The following is a 13,209-nucleotide window of genomic DNA, read 5'->3' as shown; positions in this document are numbered from 1 at the left end:
TCCCCAAATAATTTTTAGTAACCCTCCCTCCCCCAACTGCTAAGTCAGCTGATCCCAATTCTCTATCCTCAATCATCTATCTGCTGACTTTACCAAACCCATACACACTATACCCATCTCTTTAGTGGTCAGATTTATGGAGGAATTCCCCAAAGCGTGTAGGGCAAGGGCCTGCCTGTATACTTTCCAATGGTACTGTTTAAAGTTTTTGTGTCCTATTATTATCTTGACAGGTAATAGCAGAATGTCCAAATGTCCTCAAATGTGTACAGTGTGTATTTATATCTTTGTATTATGACACTTCTTACCTGTCCAGTGGGCTGCCAATAGTGTAACTAAGGAGGGGCTGTTCCAAGTAATACCCATTATTTAGGCATTCATCTCTCAATGAAGTGAAGAGGGTTACCTGTCCAAGATATCCACACACCCCCTATAATGTTAGAAATGGCCCATGAGAGGGGGGGGAGGGGGAATATGATAGGTGTACCTTATACTTTGGCCTTGTTAAATTCCCCTTACTAAATGCTATCTGGAGGTTGCCCCATAATGTTTGTGTCTAATCTGCTTGCCATGTTTCTGTGAAAAAATAGTAATGTTTATTGTTTTTTCCTCAACAGTTTCCTTCCACACCACAGGAATGGCAGACTGTGGCCTCCCACTTTGCCCAGCGGTGGGACTTTCCTAACTGCGGAGGGGCAATTGATGGGAAACACGTCCACATCTTCCCACCACCCAACTCGGGGTCGTACTATTATAATTACAAGGGGTTCAATAGTATAGTGATGTTGGCGGTGGTGTCGGCTAATTACGACTTCTTGTATGTGGACGTGGGGAAGAATGGCCAGATGTCCGATGGTGGAGTCATCGCCCAGACGGAGTTCTACAGGCGTCTCCAGAATGGCAGCTTGGACTTGCCAGCTCCAGAGGACAATGTTGAAGGACTCCCATTTGTGTTCGTTGCTGATGAAGCGTTTGCGCTGGAACAACCTGATGCGGCCATTCCCAATGAGGACCCTCACCCCGGAATAGAGGGTTTTTAATTACCGGCTGGCCAGAGCCCGAAGAGTGGTGGAGAACACATTTGGAATCCTGGCCAGCCGGTTCCGCCTATTTATGACACCCATCCATATGGCGGAGTATAAACTGAACCATATTATACTTGCGTGCTGTGTTCTCCATAACTTTTTAAGGAAACATTCGGCCAACTATGCTGGCTCAGTTGGGCCTGAGGCCGGAATCATACATCAAACCACACTGATGGCGCTTGAAAGTGGCCGTCCTGGCTTGCCCTCCCTGAGTGCCCGTGATGTACGGTTACGCTACCTGGAGTTATTTGCGGGTAGGGGGGCTATCAATACGCCCGCAAATATGTGAAGCCTTTTTATAATAAAAAACAAAAAGAATGTCTTTGTGGACATTTACTGCTTGTGTTTGTTTTAGCTGACCCTGACAGAAATGTTTTGAGTGCAGAAAATGGCGTGATTGTGTAACCTTATACAAAGCACTGTTGGCTGTTATTTACCAAATGCAAAAACACATTTCACTACAAGTGCACTTGCAACTGCACTGAAACTGCACTTGTAGTGCAAAGTGGATTTGCCCTTAGGAAATAACCCCCATTTTCTCAGAAAACAACAATTACATCACCCCAAAAGTGTTGTAGCGTTGAGACAATAATCCACACATTCTTGATTAACAATCTTTTTAATACCTGCACAATCACATGTGCATTTACCAAAGGTTTTTCAAACAAACCAACATGTTTGTTGTATAACAATTTTTGTGGTGGCATTATCCAAAATCAAAATGTCCATTTTAGAGAAAACAGGCCTGTGTAAAACCAACAAGAAAGACACAAATCTTGAACTTACAAACGTCACATTTGGTCGAATTTGAAGGCAATATCAGACATGAGTATTTAGGAACTGTGTTTGATATTGCGTTCAGATAGGGGGAAATCACCCCAGGAAAAGCCAAATTTGGAAGATGCACACAAATTTCCCAATGTCAACATGTGCGACCTGCCATCACGGGGGATCAAGGGACGTGTTTTGGGGGAGAAACCCCTTCCTCACCGCTACTTTATTATTGAGGAAGGGGTTGCACCCCCAAAACGCCTCCATTGATCTCCCGTGATGGCAGATAGCACATGTTGGCACACTGTGTGCATCCTCCAAATTTGGCTTTGGGAAAAATCACAAAAACATTTAGCACATTGTAGCACACAAAAGAAGAAAGTGATTTGGAGGGGTTTTAAACTCGCCCCAAAACATCAATGATGTTTTTATATTTTGGAATAACATCATTGATGTTTTGCTTGATGATTTCCAATTGTAAATTACACCCCATGATCTCCCCGATCAGGATCTGGGCACTTTCGGATGTGAAAGGATCTGGATCCACAACCTCACGATCACCTAAAAAGAGAGGAACCCCAAAATAAATTTGGTTTAAAAAAAATGCCGCCATCCATCTCTTATCTGAGCCTGTGGTCGCAGACACTCACCTGTTGTGGTGACTAGTTCCACCACATCTTCTTCCTCCTGCTCATCTTGTGTTGGGGGGATTTCCCCTTCTTCCAGAGGGGGGTCTGTGGTCTCCTCGGATGAGGGGTGTCCTCCGAGTCTTTTCTCCCCTATGTAAAACAAAAAAGGTATACTTAGCACACAGATATTTAATGTCAGAACTATAAAGATGAAACATTGCTTGGAAGTGGGGTACAATTGTCTATTTTAGCCGAGTTCCAAGATGTCGCTTTTTTAGTGCCCTTTGTCAAGCTGCAATACTTTACCTGTTTAGTACAAGCTTCACAGATGGAGACCCCCCTATAGTATACACTGGAGCACCTGTGTGGCCCCCCTAATAAAAATGGTGTTCTTTTGTCCCACACTATAGTGCTCCAGTGTCCAGATGTGTAAACAGCTGCTCAGTGTCCTCTCCTTACACAGAATCTAGTTTGCATTTCATTCTAGTAACAAAGCCATCTACACAACCCAATTCTTTGAAGACAAGTATAGGGCGTCAAAATGGTGGCCAAATGCATATGGGCTAAACAATGGTATTTTATAGTTGGAACGAAAAATGTTTGATCCGAACGAATAATGTGCCCATGAACATGAAAGTTGCCATTTTAAACTGTACAACAGTTCCTAAAAGCACATGGAGCAGCCGAACGTAATAAAGACAAAAAGAAAAGGAACACAGCACAACTACTTACTTTTTTGCAGCACTCTCCGGATCTTTCTGTACTGCTCATGTTCTCTTAATTTCAGGTCCGACCACCGGTTCCTGAGCTGATCTTTCGATCGTTGTACCCCGAAATTCCGGTGCAGACTCCTGACCACTTTCGCCATGATCTTGGCCTTTTGGATATTGGGGTTGGGGTAAGGCCCATACTTTCCATCATAGTCGGCCTTCTTCAGGATGTCCACCATCTCCAACATCTCCCCAAAGGACATATTTGAGTCCTTAAATCTCCTTCTGGATCGGGACGTTTCAGGCTCCGGCCTTTCCTCCTCCTCCTCATTGCTACAATTAGCACGCACCTGCTGTCTATCCGCCATGTGCTCTTCCCCCACTGCGCCGAACGAAAAGGGGTGGGGAATAGACTAGAAAGAACGTCAGGGGCGGGCGGAGTTATACGCATGCGCAGTGTGTATAAAGCGTAACACACGTGCGTATTACGTACGATCTGTGAGCGGAGGAAGGAGCATCGGAGACGCTGATCGTGATAACGAAGGTAAGATCTAAACTTGCGCCTATACTGCTTCGAAATGGAAGCCTATATTGTAACAAGATTAGGTGAGTTTGGCCTGACATTAGGGTTTGTCTTGTGTTGTGTCTTACAGAGAAAATGGATGGGTTCAACGACCACAATTTCCTGCCCCTGTTCATTGACAAATACAGGGAGCTGCCCTGTCTGTGGCAGGTCAGACACCCCCACTATAATCACAAACAGAAGAGGCAGGCAGCACTGGAGAAACTGCTGGAGTTGGTGAAGCCGGTGGTCCCCACAACAACCATCCCTTATTTAAAAGCCAAAATTGGTGGCCTGAGGAGCACATATCTTAGGGAGCGCAAGAAGGTCACAGATTCCCAGAGGTCCGGAGCTGCAGCAGATGACGTTTATGTCCCCAGGCTGTGTTACTATGAGAGACTGCGATTTCTGTCAGACCACACTGAAGTCAGGGAATCCCTCTCCACTCTTCCTTCCACGCTTCCTTCCATACCAGCTGAGGTTTCCGATGTCCAACCTGGGACTTCCAGCCAGGAAGAAATGGAGGAGCCCAGCTGGAGTCAGGTATAGCATTCTTCTACAGATTTCTGGGCAATAAATAAATGATGTTTACTAGATGTTATTATTGATCACTAATTGCTGTTTGAAAAAAGTGTTTTACATATCAATAGACAGTAGTGGGCACCCAAAATTGGGACAAGAATGAAAAATGCTGGGCTCAGAAGGATAGTCTGTTATATTTGTTAACATTCAATTTGCAGCAGTCAGGAGGTGAAAATTGTGTGTGATTGATGAAGAAAAAACTAAAACTATGTCCCTTTTTCATACACAGGAAGACCTCAGCCAGGAGGAGGTTGTGGAATGTGGCAGTCAGGAGGAGGCAGGGATTAGTGGCAGCCAGGAGGAGGCGGGGCTAAGTGTCAGCCAAGAGAAGCCTGGGACCAGTCGCAGCCTGACTGAGTCTCAGGTCCCTCCCCTCCGCCTGCCATATAAACGAGCCAGGAAGGCCACTCCGAGTCCCGTGCAGGATTCAGCGTTCAGGCTGATCCAGGAGGCTTCGGCATCCCTCAGAGCCTTACCAACTCCTGAAGAGGCCTTTGCCTGCATGGCTGCCACCAAATTGACGGCATGCAGGAGGGTCAACGCAGGCTCTGTGAGGACCTGCTTTATAAAGTCCTACGTAAGGGGGTGAGTGGGGAACTAACACCCAAGACCGACGTGGTTGAGTTGGACCATCCTCCTCCTCCTCCTCCTGCTGCCACAACTCCACCAATTTTGCTTAAAAATAGTTGATGTCTGCCCTGGGGGTACAAGGCTTCACCCACTTCTGCAGTTTCTCCAGCGTTGCCTCCCTCTTTGTTTAGTTGTGAGCCGTTAATAACATTTTTTAGGTAAATTCTACTCTCCTGTGTGTGTTTTCATCCAAAAAGGACAGTTTGGTGGTGATGATTCAGGTACATTTCTAACATACAATGTGAAATTAACAAGAGACAACAACACCAAACAATCTCCTACAGATTAAATAGAACAACATATCAATGGTGTTGTAGGAACTTGTCACAAAAAACACACACAAACATTTTCGGGAGTACAAATCAAAATCGCAAACAAAATAAAAATAAAATACAAACACAAAAAAAGAATCTACATCAAGGCCCCTTTCACACATGCGGACCGTATGCCCGTATTTCATCCATCCGTTTTCGGATGAAATACGGACATACAGCCATCCCTATGAGATAGCGGGTGTCAGCGGATGTACATCCGCAAATACCCGATGTCATCCGGCTCCGCTCTCGTCCGATTCTGCGGACGGAAGAAAATCCTATTTTTCTATCCGTCTGCAGAGCGGATCGGAGGAACACAGACAGACGGTCCGTGTTCCTGCGATCCCCCATAGGGGAGAGCGGAGATCTGACGGGGCGGTCTCTGCACAGTGTGCGGGTCCCGCCCTGTCATCCGCCCGCTCAGCTGGGGAAAACGGAGGAATCCCCGCTGAGCGGGTGTTCACGGGGCGGATCAACACGGATCCGCCCCGTGTGAAAGGGGCCTAAAGCCAAAAAATATATAAAAAATATACAAAAATATGTTGTCAGATGTGAGAAATCAAAATATATTGAGGGAATCCCGATAAATAGTAACCAAATAAGTTTGTGAGAAGTGTGTGTGAATATGAGCAGCAAAACTACTTAATTCTTGTCACATTATAAAGAAGAAGAGAGTGCGCTGTATTAAACCATTTTTAACATTGCAGCGTGACGAAAGTGCTGTATCCATTGCGAACGCTAAGTTTACCAGAACGAGCTGTTCTGTCTTGGAATTTCTTCTGAGCATGCGTGGCACTTTGTGCGTCGGAACAGGCCACACACGGTCGGAATTGACGCGATCGGATTTTGTTGTCGGAAAATTTTATCTCCTGCTCTCCAACTTTGTGTGTCGGAAAATCCGATGGAAAATGTCCGATGGAGCCCACACACGGTCGGAATTTCCGACAACATGCTCCGATCGGACATTTTCCATCGGAAAATCCGACCGTGTGTACGGGGCATTAGAATTAAGGCCAAAAAGTTCCATCTTGGTCTCATCAGAACAGAGAATCTTATTTCACACCATCTTGGAGTCCTTCAGGTGTTTTTTTTAGCAAACTCCATGCAGGCTTTCATGTGTCTTACACTGAGAAGAGGCTTCCGTCGGGCCACCCTACCATAAAGCCCCGACTGGTGGAGGGCTGCAGTGATGGTTGACTTTCTACAACTTTCTCCCATCTCCCGACTGCATCTCTGGAGCTCAGCCACAGTGATCTTTGGGTTCTTCTTTACCTCTCTCACCAAGGCTCTTCTCCCCCGCTAGCTCAGTTTGGCTGGACGGCCAGCTCTAGGAAGGGTTTTGGTCGTCCCAAACGTCTTCCATTTAAGGATTATGGAGGCCACTGTGCTCTTAGTAACCTTAAGTGCAGCAGAATTTTTTTTGTAACCTTGGCCAGATCTGTGCCTTGCCACAATTCTTTCTCTAAGCTCTTCAGGCAGTTCCTTTGACCTCATGATTCTCATTTGCTCTGACATGCACTGTGAGCGGTAAGGTCTTGTATAGACAGGTGTGTGGCTTTCCTAATCAAGTCCAATCAGTATAATCAAACACAGCTGGACTCAAATGAAGGTGTAGAACCATCTCAAGGATGATCAGAAGAAATGGACAGCACCTGAGTTAAATATATGAGTGTCACAGCAAAGGGTCTGAATACTTAGGACCTTGTGATATTTCAGTTTTTCTTTTTTAATAAATCTGCAAAAATGTCAACAATTCTGTGTTTTTCTGTCAATATAGGGTGCTGTGTGTACATTAATGAGGAAAAAAAATGTATTTTGGTTTTAGCAAATGGCTGCAATATAACAAATAGTGAAAAATTTAAGGGGGTCTGAATACTTTCTGTCCCCACTGTATATACATCCCAGCTTTGAGCAGCTACATCTCACTGCAGGCCATTAGTATGTCTGGAAGGCCAACAAGGAGAGGCAGTCACAAGCCAATAAAAGAGGGCAAGCAGGCTCTGTGTCTAGAGGCAACAGTGCTGGTCATGGGGACGATGCATTCTCATCAGCACATGGCCGTGGGACACGCTTGTCCTTTTTTCGGCAGCTGGCCGTGTTGAGCCCCAAAATGCGGAAGACTTGGTAGAGTGGATGACCAGGCCGTCCTCATCCTCCTCATCCTCTCTCACCCAGGCTCAGGGTACTTTGTCTGGCAAAGCAGCTGCCAATGTGGCCTCTTCCCACGGGTCAGTGGCATCAGTCTCTCCTTCCCTAGTCCCACCATGTCCTCCTGAGGGGTCCCCCAAACCGTTTGACCACAGTGTTGGGTACATGCTCCAGGAGGATGCCCAGCGTTTTGAAGGCTCCGATGATGGTGCCCAGCTAGAGTAAGGCAGTAACGTGAGCCCAGAGAGAGGGGGTGCCCAAGAAGGACAGCAATCTGGCAGTCATGTTCCCCCAGCTGCAGCATACTGCCAGCTTTGCTCCAGTGATGAGGAGGGAGGGGATGATGAGGTCACTGACTCCACGTGGGTGCCTGATAGGAGAGAGGAGGAGGAGGAGGCACATCTCCAACGAGGCAGGATGCCCTCCAGGGGCCAGCTTAAGGGCAGCACACCGACTGCATCACACCGCAGAGCTCCGCATGTGCAGGGCGCTGCTGTCTCTGCGCGCTATTCCAAAAGTTCTTTGGTGTGGGCCTTTTTGAGATGAGTGCATCAGATTGCACCGCTGCTATTTGCAACATATGTCTCAAGCGTATCTCGCGTGGCCAAAACATCACCCACTTGGGCACCACATGTTTGACCAGACATATGTCGACCTGCCATGCAGTTCATTGGCAAGCGTACCTAAAAGACCCACACCAAAGAACAAAGCGGATCTCTCCTTGCTCCTCATCAGCTGGGATCTCCAACCCCACTATACCTTCAGTCCTCTCTGAAGCCTGCACTGAGAGGAATGAAGGTGTAGAATTAGGTGTGTCAAGGCCAAGTACTTGTGGGCAATCTGCTATCAGTACACCGACGTCAGATTGTACCAGGCAAATTTCCCTGCCCCAGAAGTTCGCTCCCAGCCATCCACATGCCCAGCGGTTGAATGCTAGCTTGGCTAAATTGCTAGCACTTCAACTGCTGCCTTTTCATTTGGTAGATTCTGCCCCCTTCCGTGAGTTTGTGGAATGTGCGGTTCCTCAGTGGCAGGTTCCGAAACGCCACTTTTTCTCACGGAAGGCGATTCCGGCTCTCTACCGGCATGTGGAAGACAATGTCTTGGCCTCACTGGACAGGGCGGTCAGCAGTAAGGTGCATATTACCCCTGACTCATGGTCCAGCAGGCATGGACAGGGACGTTACCTATCTTTCACCACGCACTGGGTGACTCTTCTGGCAGCTGGGAAGGATACAGGACAGGGTGCAGTAGTGTTGGAGGTTGTTCCACCACCACGCCTCCAAAATTCTACTAGTGGTGATTCTGCCACGCCTCCACCCCCTCCTCTTCTGCTTCCTCCATGGCCTCTTCCTGTGCTGATTTGTCCTCGGAACCAGCGGTGCTCCGTAGGCGTTCAAGGGGCTACGCAAGCACGCAGGCAAAAAGATGCCATGCGGTGCTTGAGCTGGTGTGCTTGGGGGACAGGAGCCACACTGGGGCAGAGATTCTGTCAGCTCTGCAGGGGCAGGTTCAGAGGTGGTTGATGCCACGCCAGCTTAAGCCAAGTATGGTGGTTTGCGACAATGGCACCAACCTCCTCTCCGCCCTCCGACAGGGACAATGGACCCATGTGCCCTGTTTTGCTCACGTCCTTAGCTTGGTGGTGCAGCGGTTCTTGGGCAGGTCCCCGGGCTTACAGAATGTCCTGAGGCAGGCCAGGAAAGTCTGTGTGCATTTCCGCAGGTCATATAATGCCAGTGCTCGGCTGTCTGACCTCCAAAAGGAATTTAACCTGCCCAAGAACTGCCTAATCTGTGACACGCCCACCAGGTAGAACTCAATGTCGGCCATGCTGCAGCGGCTGCACACGCAGCAGAGGGCCATCAATGAGTACCTATGCGAATATGGCACCAGGACAGGGTCAGGGGACCTTGGTTTTTTTTCCCCATGCCAGTGGGCTATGATCAGGGATGCATGCACTGTCCTGTCACCATTTGAGGAGGCCACGAGGATGGTGAGCAGTGACAGTGCATGCATCAGTGACACTGGCCCTCTTGTCCACCTGTTGGAGCACACGCTGGTGGAATAATGGACAGGGCACTTGAGGCAGAACAGAGGGAGGAAGAGGAGGACTTCCTTACCTCTCAAGGCCCCCTTTAACCAGACAGTGTTCCTGTGTGCCCCCCGATCACACAGGATAAGGAGGAGGAGGAGGAGGATTGTGTCAGCATGGAGGTGGAGCTGGCACTCAGCATCAGCAGCAGTCTTCAAGGGATCATTTACAGTCCAAAGAAACCCATGAACTTGTACGTGGCTGGGAGGAGGTGGCTGCGGACTCTGGACCAAATTCCTCAGCAAACCTACGCTGCATGGCCTCCCTGATCCTGAAAAGCCTGCGGAAGGATCCTCATATCCGTGGTATCAAGGGGAGGGATCATTACTGGCTGGCAACCCTCCTTGAACCACGTTACAAGGGTAAGGTCGCAGGCCTTATCTTGCCGTTGCAGAGGGAGCAGAGGATGAAATATCTTTGGGAGGCCTTGCAGAAAGGTTTGTGGAAAGGCGTTTCCAGGGCCTGGGAGGTTACAATTTCCTGGTCCTTCTGGACAACGTGTTGCTGAGGCTTCGGTCAGTCACAGAAGGAGCGGTGGAGAAGGTGGCTGTCTGACCGATGCATTCAGACAATTTTTTAGTCCGCAGCCCCAAGGTCTGATCGGTTCCAGCAACCATCGCCAGCATCTGATTCACATGGTGCAGGATTACCTAGGGGCAAGATCAGACTTGGACACCTTTCCCACCGAAAAGCGTCTGGGTTACTGGGTCTTGAGGATGGATCACTGGCCAGAGCTTGCACAGTATGCAATTGAGCTACTGGCCTGTCCTGCATCCAGCGTTTTTTCGGAACGCACATTCAGTGCTGCTGGAGGCTTTGTAACCGATCACAGGGTGCGTCTGTCCACCGAATTGGTCGATTGGCTGACCTTCATAAAAATGAACCAGTCTTGGATCACCAGCTACCAAGCACCTAAAGCTGATATAACCAGTTGATATTTTTTTTAATGTGAGATCTCTTCAAGACTGCCTATGCTGATGCTGAGTGACTATCTTGTTATGCTGAGTGACAATTCTCTTCCTCCTCAATTTTCATGCTGATAGCTTGTAAGAACATTTTTGGTTCTGGGCACCGCCACCAGTGGCCAAGGCCCAATTTTTCTGCCCGTTTAACAGGGGCGTGTAATTACAATTTTTGATGTAATACTTTGCAGCAGGGCTCATTCCTGCGCTCTAACTATAGCATCTGTGAGGGGTTGCAGTGTTGTGGCACCAGTGCCTAAGGCCCAATTTTTCAGCCCCTGTTTAACAGGGGCATGTAATTACAATTTTTGATGCAATACTTTGCAGCAGGGCTCATTCCTGTGCTCCAACTAGAGTATCTGTGAGGGGTTGCAGTGTTGTGGCACCAGCACCAGTGCCCAAGGCCCAATTTTTCAGCCCCTGTTTAACAGGGGCGTGTAATTACAATTTTTGATGCAATACTTTGCAGCAGGGCTCATTCCTGCGCTCCAACTATAGCATCTGTGAGGGGTTGCAGTGTTGTGGCACCAGTGCCTAAGGCCCATTTTTTCTGCCCCTGTTTAACAGGGGCATGTAATTACAATTTTTGATGCAATACTTTGCAGCAGGGCTCATTCCTGTGCTCCAACTAGAGTATCTGTGAGGGGTTGCAGTGTTGTGGCACCAGCACCAGTGCCCAAGGCCCAATTTTTCAGCCCCTGTTTAACAGGGGCGTGTAATTACAATTTTTGATGCAATACTTTGCAGCAGGGCTCATTCCTGTGCTCCAACCATAGCATCTGTGAGGAGTTGCAATGTTGTGGCACCAGTGCCTAAGGCCCAATTTTTCTGCCCCTGTTTAACAGGGGCGTGTAATTACAAATTTTGATGCAATACTTTGCAGCAGGGCTCATTCCTGTGCTCCAACTAGAGTATCTGTGAGGGGTTGCAGTGTTGTGGCACCAGCACCAGTGCCCAAGGCCCAATTTTTCAGCCCCTGTTCAACAGGGGCGTGTAATTACAATTTTTGATGCAATACTTTGCGGCAGGGCTCATTCCTGTGCTCCAACTAGAGTATCTGTGAGGGGTTGCAGTGTTGTGGCACCAGTGCCTAAGGCCCAATTTTTCTGCCCCTGTTCAACAGTGACATGTAATTACAATTCTTGATCTAATATTTCACAGCAGGGCCCATTCCTGCGCCCACCAAGAGTAACTGTGAGGGCTTACAGTGTTGTGGCAATACCACCACCACCACCAAAGGCCCAATTTTTCTGCCCCTGTTCAACAGGTGCATGTAATTACAATTCTTGATATGATATTTCACAGCAGCCTGTTCCAGCGCCCACCAAGAGTAACTGTGAGGACTTACAGTGTTGTGGCACCAGCACCACCACCACCACCACCAAAGGCCCAATTTTTCTACCACTGTTCAGCAATGGCATGTAATTACAATTCTTGATCTAATGTTTCACAGCAGGGCCCATTCCTGCACCCACCAAGAGTAACTGTGAGGGCTAAGGCCCCTCACCAACACCTAAGGCCCCAATTTCTGCAGAGTATATAGGGCAGGCCCCTACTTTCAAACATCCAACTTACAAACGACTCCTACTTGCAAACGGAAGGAGACAACAGGAAGTGAGATCAAATCTACCCCTAGGAAGGGAAATTCTCTCCTGTAAGAATGAATTTGGGAAAAATGTGTCTCCTCTTTACTGATGCTTTATCACCAATCCTCATTTCACTAAAAACCCTACATTTTCTAAAAACATTTGTCATTGGGACAGAAAGTGAGGTGAAATCTTCTGAAGCGGTGCACAGACAGCAAAACAAATGTTACAGGGATGATAATCCTTCCCTATGTTTTCCAAAAAGCTTAAAAATAGATTTTTTGGCTGGAGCTACACTTTAAAAATGTACCAGTTCAAAATTACAAACACCGCCTGTATACTGCTGTTCAGAGTATATAGGGCCTGGGGGCCAAGACCCAAAGGGCCTGGTAATGGACTTGGGGGGGGGGTACCCATGCCGTTTGTCTCACTGATTTTCATCCATATTGCCGGGACCTGACATTACATTAAAGCTGCAAGCAGTTTTAAATGACTTTTATTCCTTTACAAATGTAATTTTGTGCAGGGACTGTTCTAAGCACGGAAAACACGCGCCACTTTACAGGCACACTATAGACACCCCCCAGGTACGATATTTAAAGGAATATTTCACTTTTTTTTTTTTCACTTTAAGCATCATTAAAATCACTGCTTCCGAAAAAACTGCCATTTTTAAAACTTTTTTTTGCATTGATACATGTGCCCTGGGGCAGGACCCGGGTCCCCAAACCCTTTTTAGGATAGTAACTTGCATATTAGCCTTTAAAATTAGCACTTTTGATTTTGAACGTTTAAGTTCCATAGACTTTAATGGGGTTCTAAAGTTCGCGCAAACTTTCGGTCCGTTCGCAGGTTCTGGTGCGAACCGAACCGGGGGGTGTTCGGCTCATCCCTAGTGGTAGCCAATGGGCTCTATGGTCTATGGGGGTTACAAATGTGTTCTACATTGTATGATAGTAGCCAACAAGCTCTAAATTCTGTGGAGGTCACTAATGAGCCACTACATTCAATGGTGGTAACCAATGGGCTCTACAGTCTATGGCAGTCACCAATATGTTCTACATTTTATGGTAGCAGCCAATGAACTCTACTTTATAAGGAGGTCACCAATGTACTTTACATTCTGTGATGGTCA

The sequence above is a fragment of the Aquarana catesbeiana genome, linkage group LG01 (genome assembly GCF_042186555.1).
Source record: "Aquarana catesbeiana isolate 2022-GZ linkage group LG01, ASM4218655v1, whole genome shotgun sequence".
In the NCBI taxonomy this organism is placed as follows: domain Eukaryota; kingdom Metazoa; phylum Chordata; class Amphibia; order Anura; family Ranidae; genus Aquarana; species Aquarana catesbeiana.
This window is presented reverse-complemented; position numbering follows the sequence as displayed.